Source organism: Papio anubis, chromosome 5 (assembly GCF_008728515.1).
Source record: "Papio anubis isolate 15944 chromosome 5, Panubis1.0, whole genome shotgun sequence".
In the NCBI taxonomy this organism is placed as follows: domain Eukaryota; kingdom Metazoa; phylum Chordata; class Mammalia; order Primates; family Cercopithecidae; genus Papio; species Papio anubis.
The window spans coordinates 171,404,429-171,417,408 of record NC_044980.1 but is presented as its reverse complement, the minus strand read 5'-3'; the positions used below and the strand labels follow the sequence as shown (position 1 = coordinate 171,417,408).

At 47.3% G+C, this 12,980-nt stretch overlaps 1 pseudogene; it reads right to left on the bottom strand.

The window, feature by feature from the left end:
* Positions 1–635: 635 nt before the first annotated feature.
* Positions 636–2,640, bottom strand: LOC110743587 (annotated as a pseudogene).
* Between the last annotated feature and the right edge of the window lie 10,340 nt (positions 2,641–12,980).

Below are 12,980 nucleotides of genomic sequence, written 5' to 3'. Positions count from 1 at the left end.
AGGTGCCCGAGGCCTGGGTATAAAGATCTGGCCACCTCTTCTTGGCCCAGCCAACTCTGAGGGGGCAATGCTTGTTCTGGCGTCCTGGCTGGCTGACTGAGGTTTGGCTGAGCCTGCATCCCGTTTTGATGACTTCTGCCCAAGCCTGTTTCTGCTTGCTTTTTTCGTAGGTTTATACCTGCTAGGTCCCTTGTACACCTCGGGCCCTCCACTACCTGCTCTGGATCACCTGGCCTGTGACAGAGAGTGCACTTATTGTTTCAAACCCTCATTTTACTTAATTTACGAATATTTTGTAAAGCCATTTCAATGACAAAATAGTCGTTTTACTACTTGAATATGGATCTTATTAATGTGTTTAAACAGTTGCATATTTTCTGAATTTTGCTAGGATAACAGATGTTTCTGTTTAATTCTTTAACTTACTGCTCCCTTTTTTTTTTGAGACGGAGTCTTGCTCTGTGGCCCAGGCTGGAGTGCAGTGGCACGATCTCGGCTCACTGCAAGCTCCGCCTCCCGGGTTCCCGCCATTCTCCTGCCTCAGCCTCCCAAGTAGCTGGGACTACAGGCATCTGCCACCACACCTGGCTAAATTTTTTTTGTATTTTTAGTAGAGACGGGGTTTCACCGTGTTCGCCAGGATGGTCTCGATCTCCTGACCTCGTGATCCACCCACCTCGGCCTCCCAAAGTTCTGGGATTGCAGGCTTCAGCCATCGCACCCGCCTGCTTTTTATACTTTATACAGAATCAAAAGTCTTTCTCTGGGGTTGGCAGCAGCGGGGAGGGAGGGGAGCGGCATACGTGTGCAGGGGTTTGGAAACTTTGTGGCTTGGCCATGGATCTCATGGCCCGAGAACTTCACCTCAGTTTCATGGGCAAGATTGGCCCTTGTGGAGTTCGAGTCCAATCCAGAAGAAACAAGGAAGCCTGGGTCTCCTCCAAGAGTTACAGCAAGTTGGTCTGGAGTCCCCCCAAAGGCAGCCAGAGACAAGCCCAGAATCACCCAGTCTGCAGCAGTGTGTGAAGGTTTGGGGTCCCCCCAAAAGGCAGCCAGAGCCAAGCCCAGGGTCCCCCTAGCATCAGCAAGATCTACACCTTATACTATAAGACTCTGTGTATGCTTTATACAGAGTCTTACAAATAAATTCCTACAAGTGGAATAACTAGATCAAAGTGGATGCGTTTGGAGAAAGCCTTTTTTTTTTTTGACACATGATACATTTTGCTTGTTTACTATGTTTTCTCTCCACCAGAATGAAAGCTCTTTGAGGGGAGGGAGTTCTGTCTAAATAGTCTGTATTCCCTGGTGACTCGAATCGTACCTGTATGCAACAGACTCTCAATAATATTTTTGTTGTAGACTGGCTAGACACGAGTTAGATCTTTGGTGCTTCTGAGGAGTCTGGTTTGGGGAAGAGGGTACTAGGGAGAAACTGCTCCCTGCAGTCTCCCCATTTTCGTCTTTCAGTGTTGAAAAGTTGGGAGGAGCTGGATTCCGTTTGCTCGGTGACAGAGCCAGTGGGGCGCAGAGGTGCCCAGAGCAGCTCTGAAAAAGTGTAGGGGAAGCTGGACTCCTGAGTGCCTGTCTTTGGGCCTCGGTTGGACCTAGCACACTGAGACAGAACATACACATCTTGGGGAGTCACCCACTAGTCGCCAGCTCCCTGAGGAACTGAAGAATATACTGTTCTTGGTCTGAAGGCACTTGGGGAAGGAGAGGAAGAAGGGAGGGGGCTGAATTTCTTCTCACCCCCATCTCTGCCAGATCCCAGGCCCCCTCTGGGCCTCTGTCCCACACAGACCTGCCTAAAAGGCAAAGGCCTAGGAGCCCTGGCCAGGGTGGGGTCACCATTTTGCAGCCATAGGTTTGGAGTGCCGGCTCCAGCAGAGGTATCTGGCCAGTGGCTTGAGGTGCCGTGTCTGACACAGTTGCTGGCCATGGAGGGCCTCTGGGCCGTCCTGAGCTCAGACCTTGGCTGCTGGCTGCTGGGACGGCTGCTTCTGCAGCAGGGTCAGGGTGTCCCGCTTCTCAGTGGAGCGCAGCTGCTGCGTCCTCGCCAGCTTGAGCTTGGTGGGGTTTTGGGTCACTTGGACAATCTCTGCCTTCCATTGTTCTTCACGTGCTGTTTCAGGTTCTCGGCCCGGCGCTGTTTCTTCTCCTGGCAGTGCTTTTCCTTCTCCTCCTCCAGGTTAGGGGCAGCATCCTTGGCAAGCTTCCTTTCCTGCTGTTCCTTCATCTTCCACTGCCAGGATGTGTGCAGGGGCCTGTCCTGAACCATCTGGGATAACTTTTTCTTGGAGTGGTCCTTCCACACCCACCCCAATTTGGGCCTCCCCTTCTGGATTACAGGAAACTCCTCCTCCTCCTCCTTCAACTTCTTGGATACTGGAGCCTGGGCTGAAGCATCTTTTCCCTTCTCTGCCCCATGGCCGCCCGTTACCTCTCCCCAGCCAGAGGCAGCTTGCTTGGCTCGTGCTGACCCTGGCAGGGAGCCAGGTGCCTTGGATGTCAGCTCCTGTACTGGCCGTGAGGGCTCTGAACTCGGCACGTGCTGACTGGGGTAAGGCCGTGGTGATCCTGGGCCCGGGTATAGCTGCTGATGCCACCCGCACCCCCTGGGGCAGCTCCTCTGGACTCTGGGCCCACTCCGAGGCTAGTTCTCCCTGGTCCTGAGAACACTGTGGTGCCTCCTCACTTGGCTTCGGCTGACATTGTGGGGGTTCAGGACTAGACTCCGCTGCCTTTGGGGTGACTCCAGGTGTAGATCTTGCTGCATGCTGAGGGGACCCCAAACCTCTGCACCCTGCTGCAGACTGGGGGATTCTGGGCTTGTCTCTGGCTGCCTTTGGGGGGACCCCAAACCTCTGCACCCTGCTGCAGACTGGGTGATCCTGCGCTTGTCTCTGGCTGCCTTTGGGGGGACCCGAGGCCAGCCTGCTGCACTCTTGGAGGAGACCCAGGCTTCCTTGTTTCTTCTGGGTTGGACTCGAACTCCACAAGGGCCAATCTCGCCCATGAAACTGAGGTGAGGCTCTCGGGCCATGAGATCCATGGCCAAGTCACAAAGTTTCCAAACCCCTGCACATGTACACTGTCCCCCTCCCCTCCCCCAACCCCAGAGAAAGACTTCTGATTCCTAGTTCCAAAAGGCTCTCAGGGACCGGGCCTGGTGGCTCACACCTGTAACCCAGCACTTTGGGAACTGAAGGCACGTGGATTGCTTGAGGATAGGAGTTCGAGACCAACCTAAGCAACATAGTGAGACCCTGCCTTTGCAAAAAAACAAATCCCCACCTCCCGAAAAACAAAACAAAACAAGACAAGAAACCTCTCCCAGGGCCACTACCCACTTTCCTTCCTCCTCTGGCAGTTTATGGCAGTGCCAGTTTCCACGTGTCCCCGCCAGCCCTAGTGTTACCTATTTTTAAAACCTTTCCCTGTCTGAGAGGAAAGATATTATTCCATTGCTCTAGTTTGCCCATTAGCCCTGCACACCCCCAGCCACCTCTGTGATTTGCCTGCTTGGGGACTGAATGTCACCAGCCTTAAGGTTCTCCTGTCACCGAGGCCAGCACGCACTGACCACAAGGAGGCACTGCTCCCCTGCCAATGTCCTCTGGTTGCACCTGCTCTAGGACACTCAGCTGTGTTTCTGAGCCATGGCTGCAAAGTTCCATGCCGGCTTTACAATCAGTAAAAGGCATCAGTACCCCGAGACGGACTCTCAGGTTTCTTTTTTTTTTTTTTTTTAATTCTTTTATTTTTATTTTTAAAATACTTTATTTTTTACATAATACTGTCATTACAAAAAATACAAAAAAAAAACTACTATAAAAATATTCAGGGGCTTGTCAAAAGTGAGAAAACCTAAAGACCCCACCCCAGGATCTGGCTGAAGCAGTCTTCCCCCAGCTCCTTCACTATGACCTTTATACAACTGTGGGGGTGGGGCGGGATCACACAGGCATGAAAGGGCTGGAAATTCCCCACACAGCCTCCAAGGGTAAGAAATAAGTAGCTTCACATATCACAAAAGTGGGATTTGGAAGTTTGGGGGTGGCTAGGCCCTGAGTTCAGAGGTGTGGGGAAAAACCTGTGACCCTGAATCTCTTGGTGGGGAATAGCTGCCACCTGACCCCAAAGCCCTTTCCCTTCCTAATGAAGGCTGGGACATGGGCCCTGCCCCCAACCTCTTAGCCTTTATACCTCAGGCCCCATTCCCTGCCCTCCACCCTTGAACACTCCTGAGAGCAGCAGGGAGGACAGAACCTCCAGCTCTGCGGGTGTAGGCAGGGCAGCTGTTGCGGAGGCTGCTGAGGAGCTCACCACCCTGCTCCAGATGAAAACTGGCAACTTTTTCTAATATGCAAAAAAAAGCCACTGGTTTTCAGGAAAATGTTCCTGTCCCTGACCCCTTTCAGAGCTGGGCTGCCTGGGGGGAGTGGGAGGGAGGTGGGGAGAGCTAGCCCAGGCCAGGGGTCAATGTTCATGTCACTAGCTTTGAATCCAGTTTCCACTGCAGGGAACTCAAGTTTCTAAGACGTTGTTGTCGCCTCCAACTCGATTCAACTATGGTCAGTTGGAGCCAGGGCGGGGAATCTGCAGCTTGCAGAGGGGACCACTGCGCCTCCTGCCTGAGGCGGGCTGGGTGGTCACAGTCCCTGCAGCGTTTAAGGTGAGTCTGGGACAGGACCCCACCACCCCCTCCAGATCTGTGGCATCCTCCAGGACCCCACCGCCCCCTCCAGATCTGTGGCATCCTCCAGGACTCCAGCACAGGACGCGCTCCAGGAGCCTCGGTACTTCAGGGCCTCCAGTGGGCGCAGTCGGGGTGCCCGCCCAGCTCCTTTATCAGAAAGGGCAGCTGTGGAGCCCCCCGCGTCTGCGGGTTGCGGAGCGGGGAGGCTCCTGGATCATGTCATCCCTTGCTCCTCACAGATACGTGAGGAAAACGGAGGCTCCCAGGGCCCGGTTAACTCACTCTATTGACAAAGAACCTCCTGGAGCAGAGTCCAGCCAGGCCCCTCTGAGCCCCGTTCGCCACCAGGCCTCAGACTTGGCCTATGGAGACTTGAACAAACACTAACAGTTACCAGCGTTGGGGGCCACGCCCCTTAGATAACTCGGGTGCCCCTTAAATTGTCTGCCGGAGAAAATCTGATGCTGCCCAAAGGATGTACTGTTTGTTCTGGCTGGCACCTGAGACAAGGTCTCTATCTCCCCTCCCTCTGGGAGGACGACAGTTTCCAGATGGGGAGCAGCACTGGGGCCAACAGTGCTCACACCAACCCTTTGCAATTTGTCACTTTCCTGACTCTACTGAGCGCCCCCCCAACCCCTTCCCTATTCCCTCATTCTCCCTTTGAAACTCAAAGTCACCTCTACAAATCCAAGTTCAGTCCAGCTCAGGTGGACTCTTCCCTAGTGCAACCGTTGGTACTGATGAAAATCTTCCCTTACCCCTGTAATTGGAGCCCGATTTTGTATCTCTTTGACAGGGTCGCATAGTGAGTGGTAGAGTCAGGATCCAACCTACTTCTGCCTGAACAGCTCCCCACTCCCTCTTTTAGACCATCCTCCAGCTTCCCCTTGACCCCCTCTCTCCCTTCCACCTGCAAATCTTAGTTGCCAACTAGAATGGCTGTACCAGGTACTTAGAGTAACAACAACAACTTATTGGAAAGAAAATTATTTTTTTGTTGTACCTCATGCTTTTTCTGCCATGTTTTACCCAAGATTTGTTTGCCCATCCTCTGATCCTCTATTAGGATGTTAAAACAAAATAATATGCCTTTTTTGAGCAGTTTTAAGTTTATAGAAAAATTGAGCTGAAAGTACAGTTTCCACATACCCCTCCCCTCAGTTTTCTCTTTACGAACATCTTTCGTTAGTGTGGTCCATATTCGAATTCCTGAGCCAGTATCAGTACATTATCATTCACCAAAGTCCCCCTTTATGTTAGGGTTTACTCCTTGGGTTGTAGGTTTGATGGATTTTGACAGATGCATGATGACGTGTATCCACCATCACAGAATCGTACAGGATGTTTCACTGCCCTAAACATTCCCTATGCCGCCTAGTTTTGCCTTTTCCAGGATGTCATGTTTGGAGTGATTCAAGTGATTCTCCTGCCTCAGCCTCCCGAGTAGCTAGGATTACAGGCACCCACCACCATAGTCAGCTAACTTTATATATATATAAATATATATAAATATGTAAATATATATAAATATATAAATGTATAAAAATATATATAAATATATAAATATATATAAATATATGTATACATATATTTAAAAAATATTTTTAAAAACCATGTTTTTAGGCAGAGTTTCGCTTTTGTCGCCCAGCTGGAGTGCAAAGGCATGATCTCGGCTCACTGCAACCTCCACCTCCCAGGTTCAAGTAAGTGATTCTCCTTCCCTAGCCTCCTGAGTAGCTGGGATTACATGTGCTTGCCACCACTCCCGGCTAATTTTTGTTTTTTTAGTAAAGATGGGGTTTCACATCATGTTTGCCAGTCTGGTCTTGAACTCCTGACCTCAGGTGATCCACCCGCCTTGGCCTCCCAACGTGCTGGGATTACAGGCATGAGCCACCACGCCCAGCCAACTTTTTGTATTTTTAGTAGAGACGGGGTTTCACCATATTGCCCAGGCTGGTGTCGAACTTCTGACCTCAGGTGACCTGCCCACCTCAGCCTCCCAACGTGCTGGGATTACAAGTGTCAGCCACTTTGCCCGGCCCAACAATTGTCTCTGTTGCCCAGGCTGGAGTGCAGTGGCACAATCTCAGCTCACTGCAACCTCCGCCTCCCGGGTTCAAGCAATTCTCCTGCCTCGTCCTCCTGAGTAGCTGGTGGTCTTGCGTCTCACTGGCCACTGTAAAATGCAATTTGGTCAGAAATATAAACTGCTCCTGACTGGTTCTATCTTTCCACATGTTCCATATCTTTTCCTGGTCCTGTTTTTGTAGGTTTTTGTTTGTTTTACTATATATGGTCACTACCAATCTTTTCTTTTTGCAATTATAACAAACTTCTGTAGGTGGTAAAGTCTCCAGTAGGATGTGAGCTCAGTCTTTACTGAATAAGAAGAGGAAAGAAACATTATCCAGGTGTCGTGGTGCATGCCTGTAATCCGTAATCTTAGCTACTTGGGGGGGTGCCGAGATTGCACCACCGCATTCCAGCCTGGATGACAGAGTGAGACTCCATCTCAGATAAAAAATAAATGTATTTACATACGTATGTGTGTATATATATACCTATATATGTATATATACATAAATCTTCATGACCTTGGATTTTGCAATGTGTTCTTAGATACCACATCCAAAGCAAGAGTAACACAAGAAAAAATAAGTTGGACTTCATCAAAATTAAAAACTTTTTTGCATCGAAGGGCATTATCAAGAAAGTTAAAAGACAAGTACTATGGTGTGAAGGGTTGTGTTTCTCCAAAATTGTTGAAATCTTCACCCCCAATGTGATAGTATGCAGAGGTGGAGTTTTGGGAAGGTGATTAAGTCACGATGGCTCTATGCTTATGAATGAGATTAGTTCCCTTATAGAAGAGGACCCAGAGAGCTTCTTTGCCCCTTCTGCTATGCAAGGTTACAATGAGAACACAGCCATCTGTGACAGAGCAGGCCCTCACCAGACACTGAATCTTCTTTTTTTTTTTTTTTTTTTGAGACGGAGTCTTGCTCTGTTGTCCGGGCTGGAGTGCAGCGGCCAGATCTCAGCTCACTGCAAGCTCCGCCTCCCGGGTTTACGCCATTCTCCTGCCTCAGCCTCCCAAGTAGCTGGGACTACAGGCGCCCGCCACCTCGCCCGGCTAGTTTTTTCTATTTTTTAATAGAGACAGGGTTTCACCGTGTTAGCCAGGATGGTCTCGATCTCCTGACCTCGTGATCCACCCGTCTCGGCCTCCCAAAGTGCTGGGACTACAGGCTTGAGCCACTGCGCCCGGCCCAGACACTGAATCTTCAAGTGCTTTGATCTTGGACTTCTGAACCTCTAGAACTGTGAGAAATAAATTCCTGTTGTTTATAAACCGCCCAATCTATGAATTTTATTATAGTAATCCAGACAGACTAAAACAACCACCTACAGCATGAGGAAAAATATTTGTCAAGTCATGTATCTGATGATAATCTAGTATCCAGAATATACAAAGAATACGTATGACTCAAAAACTGAAAGGCAAACAACCAAATTTAAAAACGGGCAAATAATTAGTATAGATATTTCTCCAAACAAGGTATATAAGCTCTCTATATATGTATGTGCATAAATAAACACATATATATACGTATATAATATGCAGCATCACTAGTCATTACAGAAATACAAATCAAACAACGAGGTACTATTTCACACTTACTAGGATACAATCAAAATGAATATAAAATACCAAGTGGTAAGTATGCGGAGAAATTGAAATCCTTTTACATTGCCAGTGAGAATGCAAAATGGTTCAGATGCTTATTCTCTTCTTTAAGGACGTGTTCTTTACCATTCTATTCAATGCCTTACATATCTGCATATTTTCTTGGGCTGTCTACATGATATACAAATATTTGGATACAGACAGAAATATAAATCAGTCATCTAAAAGCTTTTCAACCTGACACATAAATCCAGTTTACTTGAAAATGGAATGTTAAAGTGTTACTGAACAACTTTTACTATGGTTCACGTTTGTTAATATATGCTAATATCCTAAAAACAAAAACAAAAGTCCTCAAAATACTTCAATTTTATAATGTAAACATCTGATGTCTAAATCAATAAAATTTTGTGTTTTAAATAATTGTATTCTATTTTATTTTGGTGCTGTGTAATTTCATAATAGATTAAATACTAGCTGATGCTCGTCAGAGGTAAACTAGTGAATTATCATCCCATTAAGATAAACTTTGTTTCTGCTAAGAAACATCTTAATTTAAATGTAGGAATTTACTAAATCAAGTACTAAGATTTTATTTCTCTTACTAAATGGAGAATATATGTAAAATTCAAATACATTCAATTACTCAATTTATTCACTATCATGAGAATATAGACAGCATATTTTACACAGAGCATACAAAGCTTTATCTTCATTGAATTACAAGTAAAATATATGTATATATAATTTAGATATTAAATAACAGAATTTACTTATTTACCTGTGCGTGATGGAATGTGATTCCAGCAATCATTCCATGTACAATAACTGGTTGAAAATGGGACATGGGCCAGGCGCGGTGGGTCACGCCTGTAATCCCAGCACTTTGGGAGGCTGAGGAGGGTGGATCATGAGGTCAGGAGTTCGAGACCAGGCTGGCCAAGATGGTGAAACCCTGTCTCTACTTAAAATACAAAAATTAGCTGGACGTGGTGGTGGATGCCTGTAATCCCAGCTACTTGGGAGGCTGAGGCAGGAGAATCGCTTCAACCCAGGAGGCAGAGGTTGCAGTGAGCCGAGGGCTACTGCACTCTAGCCTGGGTGACAGAGTGACACTCCGTCTCAAGAAAAAGAAGAGAAAAATGGGACATGAAGTAAACTGATATGATTAAAAGAAACTACATCAAGTGAATTCACTATAATGTCTCCAAGCAAGGCAAGATCACCCTCTTAAGATAAGGAATGAGAGGCTACTTATTTTGACCAAGTTAGCTCCATGATTTGGAGAACCAAGGGCTACATGGATACTCATTTTGTTTCCCCACCCATCCCCGCCACTACCAAAAAAATACTTGAGAACCCATTATTTCCCAATTCATGCTTCTACTTTCATATAAAAGAAAAGTTGATACTCCAAAATCAACTTAAATTTTAATTAACCAAATACAATCTTCCTAAAGAGAAACATTTCACAAGAGTTAAGCCAACAGAAAGATAGGGAATATGAAACAACAAAGAACATCAGTAAACCAAAATTAAATGTTTGGAAAGATAACAAAATTGGCAAATGTTTACTTAGGCTAGGCAAGAAAAAAAAGAGAAGAGAATCGAATTACTAAAATCAGCAATAAAAGAGAACACATCACTGCCAGTATCACAAAATAAAAATGATTAAAAGAGAATGCAATGAAAATCTTATGCCAAAAAAATTAAGATAGCCTAGATAGAATGGATGAAGTCCTAGAAAGACACAAACTAAAACAGAGTAAAGGAGAAATATAAAATATAAATAGATCTACAGAAGGTTAAAAGATCAGATTGTAACTTTAAAAACTTATAATAAAAATCCCGTATCAGGCAGCTTCCCAGGTGAAGTCTATCAAACACTCTGAGAAATTAATATCAATTGTTCACTAACTGTTGCAGAAAATAAAAGGGGAGAGAACACTTCCCAATTCATTTTATAAAGCCAGGATTACTCTGACACCAAAACAATATCACAAAACAACATAGACCAGTATCTTTCATTATTTTATAAAATCAAACATACTCAACAAAACACCACCAAATGAAATCCAGCAACACATAAAATAGATTTTGCACTACGTGCAAATGTGCTTTACCCCAGGAATGCACCATTGATTTAATATTTGAAAAATCAATGGGTACAAACACCACATTAATAGAATAAAACACAAAACTATACGAACATCTCAACAGAAATAAAGCATTTGAGAAAATCCGTATTTTTGCAAACCTTCTCTCCCTCCTGCTCACCTCCATTCCTCTCTCATCATCCTCTTTTCCATCCACCCAAAAACATTTCCCCACTGTCTTTCTGCAAAACCTTCTCTTCCCCCTGTTCACCACCCTGTTTTCCCCCTCCATCTACTTCCCCAATTTTTTTCCCACCATTTTTCCTCACCGTCTTTTTGCAATGTCTTCTGCTCGCCATCCTCTTTTCCCTTTGGCACTAACCACTTTCTGTACCCCTCCATCTATCCCCAAACTATTTTCCCCTTCCTACCACTCCAGTCGCACTGCAGTCTCCGTCGCCACCAACTGCAGCTAGGCGAGCGGTGGTGCCAAAAGCTACAAGCCTGGAGCGTGTGGCGGTGGTTAGCCCTGGTCCTGGTCCTCTAAATCGGGCAGGAAGAAGCTCGCGGAGCAGACACAGAAGACCCTGCGATAACCTGACTCCCCTTCAGCACCATTTATATACTGAGGTTATGCACATGAGGTTCCTGGACTACATGTTCTGATTGGATATGAGAAAAACCAGAGGCCTACTCTGATTGGACTTTATTAGCATGTTCTGATTGGATGAAAGCAAGTCTTAGGACAACCAATCAGAGTATGAAAATAAAGTCCAATCAGAGAAGGTCTAGTGGTTTCTGTCATCCAATCAGAACATGTAGTCTAGAAATCATGCGCATAATCCCATGTGCATGTTGGGAAGGCCTCGTATGGATTTAGGCTCTTTTGTATCAGCCTGCCTAGGTAGACTGTTTCTGGCTTTGAGGACCAGGAGAAGGAGGAGCTCAGGCACCTGCTGCATGCTGGAGGCTGGAGCCTTGCAACACCCGTGGCTTGCCTCGCTACATTTGGTGGTGGCAGAGAGAGAATGCAGCATGCGGGAGCATATGAGGGCAGCCAGAGAGGTAGGAGGGTCGCCAGAGGAGTAATAGGGTGGTAGAAGGGTGGCTGGAGCAGTAGAAAGGTGGCCGGCAGGAAAGCTGCTCCTGACCAGCTAGAGGATGAGAAGTGGGGGCCACCTGTGCATGCTGGAGGCTGGAGTCACCAACCAACATCTGGCTGTTGGTGGTGGTGTCAATGGAGACTGCAGCTCAGTTTAGAGTGGAAGAAAGGTGGCAGGGTAGGGGTAGGTGCGCTGTCTGCAGCTGCACTGCTCACCTTGGGGAGGCGGGTTTGGTGTGCTGTTGGGTCTGCACTTCCTGCTGCGGGAGGCTGGCGGTTCTATCCGGCTTTGCATTGCTGGCAGTGGCGTGGGGTTTGGCTGCACTATCCGGGCCTACACTGCCCAAGGTTTGGGGGGGGATTGGAGGTAGGTTGTGTGCGCTATTGTGCACTGCTGGTGGCGCTGAGGGTGGGTTAGGGGAGCTATCAGCTGCTGCACTGCCCAAGGCAGAGGGTAGGTTGGGTGAGCTATCCGGGGCAACTCCTCCTCGCCCCACTCTCACAAACCAGCACCCAGACTGGTGAGTGCAAACACACATGCACACACTTACACACAGTGTACACTCATGTGCACACACAGATACTAATATGCTCACATACTCAAGATACACATACATTCACATGCACACATACACATGTAATCACATGCACACTTTTGTGCGCACACACACACTCGCATGTACATGCACACCCATACAGGCACACTCACATGTACATGCACACCCATACAGGTGCACACCCATACAGGCACACACACACTCACACACATCAGCATTTCCTGTTTAACGTTTTCTGTTTGCTCCTGGTGAAATTGAGTGCCAGGAAATACTGGCTAACCCTTGTGATGTCATCAATAGGCATTCTGGGGGGAGTTGGGTCATGGCCATGGTGTCAAGTTTTGAAGAGGTTTATCCTCGTGTAGGTTTCTTTTTTTTTTTTTTTTTTTTTTGAGACGGAGTCTCGTTCTGTTGCCCAGGCTGGAGTGCAGAGGCCGGATCTCAGCTCACTGCAAGCTCTGCCTCCCGGGTTTACGCCATTCTCCTGCCTCAGCCTCCCGAGTAGCTGGGACTACAGGCGCCCACCACCTCGCCCAGCTAGATTTTTGTATTTTTTTTTTGTAGAGACGGGGTTTCACCGTGTTAGCCAGGATGGTCTCGATCTCCTGACCTTGTGATCCGCCCGTCTCGGCCTCCCAAAGTGCTGGGATTACAGGCTTGAGCCACCGCGCCCGGCCCCTCCTGTAGGTTTCTTAGCATGAACTAGGTCTTCCCTGAGAGTGACATCTGGCCCCAGCTCCATGCACTCCTCACCAAGTCTCATTGCCTGTGCATCCTGTGCTTCATCTTCCAAGGCTGGCTTCAGCAGTGGCCTGTGACATCGGCTGCA